This window comes from Musa acuminata, unplaced genomic scaffold, assembly GCF_036884655.1.
Source record: "Musa acuminata AAA Group cultivar baxijiao unplaced genomic scaffold, Cavendish_Baxijiao_AAA HiC_scaffold_662, whole genome shotgun sequence".
Lineage (NCBI taxonomy): Eukaryota > Viridiplantae > Streptophyta > Magnoliopsida > Zingiberales > Musaceae > Musa > Musa acuminata.
In genome coordinates, this window is record NW_027020898.1 from 140,001 (window position 1) to 142,500 (window position 2,500).

The following is a 2,500-nucleotide window of genomic DNA, read 5'->3' on the forward strand; positions in this document are numbered from 1 at the left end:
TTTTGGGCTGTTCTTTGCTAGATTGGGCTTTCGTATAGCATGGACGGTGCTGCTTCTCGCTTCGCTCGCTGTTCGCCGCTCGCCGCTCGCTCGCGCAGCCAAAAATGGCCAGTTTTGGCCCGTTTTTGGGCTGTTTTGGCCTGTTTTTGGTCTGTTCTGGCGTGGCGCGGTGACCGTCGTGAGCGGAGCAAAACGTCAGCCATCTCAGCACCTTGGAACCCCCCGGGTGGCACAGGGCTGGATGGGGCTTTCGTATAGCAGGGACGGTGCTGCCTCACGCTTCGCTCGCTGTTCGCCGCTCGCCGCTCGCTCGCGCAACCTAAAATGGCCAGTTTTGGCCCGTTTTTGGGCTGTTTTGGCCTGTTTTTGGTCCGTTCTTGCGTGGCACGGCGACCGTCGTGAGCGGAGCAAAACGTCAGCCATCTCAGCACCCTGGAACCCCCCGGGTGGCACAGGGCTGGATGGGGCTTTCGTATAGCAGGGACGGTGCTGCCTCTCGCTTCGCTCGCTGTTCGCCGCTCACCGCTCGCTCGCTCAGCCAAAAATGGCCAGTTTTGGCCCGTTTTTGGGCTGTTTTGGCCTGTTTTTGGTCCGTTCTTGCATGGCGCGGTGACCGTCGTGAGCGGAGCAAAACGTCAGCCATCTCAGCACCCTGGAACCCCCCGGGTGGCACAGGGCTGGATGGGGCTTTCGTATAGCAGGGACGGTGCTGCCTCACGCTTCGCTCGCTGTTCGCCGCTCGCCGCTCGCTCGCGCAGCCAAAAATGACCAGTTTTGGCCTGTTTTTGGGCTGTTTTGGCCTGTTTATGGTCCGTTCTTGCGTGGTGCGGTGACCGTCGTGAGCGGAGCAAAACGTCAGCCATCTCAGCACCCTGGAACCCCCCGGGTGGCACAGGGCTGGATGGGGCTTTCGTATATAGCAGGGACGGTGCTGCCTCTCGCTTCGCTCGCTGTCCGCCGCTCGCCGCTCGCTCGCGCAGCCAAAAATGGCCAGTTTTGGCCCGTTTTTGGGCCGTTTTGGCCAGTTTTTGGCCTGTTCTTGCATTGCGCGGTGACCGTCGAGAGCGGAGCAAAACGTCAGCCATCTCAGCACCCTGGAACCCCCCGGGTGGCACAGGGCTGGATGGGGCTTTCGTATAGCAGGGACGGTGCTGCCTCTCGCTTCGCTCGCTGTCCGCCGCTCGCCGCTCGCTCGTGCAGCCAAAAATGGCCAGTTTTGGCCCGTTTTTGGGCCGTTTTGGCCAGTTTTTGGCCTGTTCTTGCATTGCGCGGTGACCGTCGAGAGCGGAGCAAAACGTCAGCCATCTCAGCACCCTGGAACCCCCCGGGTGGCACAGGGCTGGATGGGGCTTTCGTATAGCAGGGACGGTGCTGCCTCTCGCTTCGCTCGCTGTCCGCCGCTCGCCGCTCGCTCGTGCAGCCAAAAATGGCCAGTTTTGGCCCGTTTTTGGGCCGTTTTGGCCAGTTTTTGGCCTGTTCTTGCATTGCGCGGTGACCGTCGAGAGCGGAGCAAAACGTCAGCCATCTCAGCACCCTGGAACCCCCCGGGTGGCACAGGGCTGGATGGGGCTTTCGTATAGCAGGGACGGTGCTGCCTCTTGCTTCGCTCGCTGTCCGCCGCTCGCCGCTCGCTCGTGCAGCCAAAAATGGCCAGTTTTGGCCCGTTTTTGGGCCGTTTTGGCCAGTTTTTGGCCTGTTCTTGCATTGCGCGGTGACCGTCGAGAGCGGAGCAAAACGTCAGCCATCTCAGCACCCTGGAACCCCCCGGGTGGCACAGGGCTGGATGGGGCTTTCGTATAGCAGGGACGGTGCTGCCTCTCGCTTCGCTCGCTGTCCGCCGCTCGCCGCTCGCTCGTGCAGCCAAAAATGGCCAGTTTTGGCCCGTTTTTGGGCCGTTTTGGCCAGTTTTTGGCCTGTTCTTGCATTGCGCGGTGACCGTCGAGAGCGGAGCAAAACGTCAGCCATCTCAGCACCCTGGAACCCCCCGGGTGGCACAGGGCTGGATGGGGCTTTCGTATAGCAGGGACGGTGCTGCCTCTCGCTTCGCTCGCTGTCCGCCGCTCGCCGCTCGCTCGCGCAGCCAAAAATGGCCAGTTTTGGCCCGTTTTTGGGCCGTTTTGGCCAGTTTTTGGCCTGTTCTTGCATTGCGCGGTGACCGTCGAGAGCGGAGCAAAACGTCAGCCATCTCAGCACCCTGGAACCCCCCGGGTGGCACAGGGCTGGATGGGGCTTTCGTATAGCAGGGACGGTGCTGCCTCTCGCTTCGCTCGCTGTCCGCCGCTCGCCGCTCGCGCAGCCAAAAATGGCCAGTTTTGGCCCGTTTTTGGGCCGTTTTGGCCAGTTTTTGGCCTGTTCTTGCATTGCGCGGTGACCGTCGAGAGCGGAGCAAAACGTCAGCCATCTCAGCACCCTGGAACCCCCCGGGTGGCACAGGGCTGGATGGGGCTTTCGTATAGCAGGGACGGTGCTGCCTCTCGCTTCGCTCGCTGTTCGCCGCTCG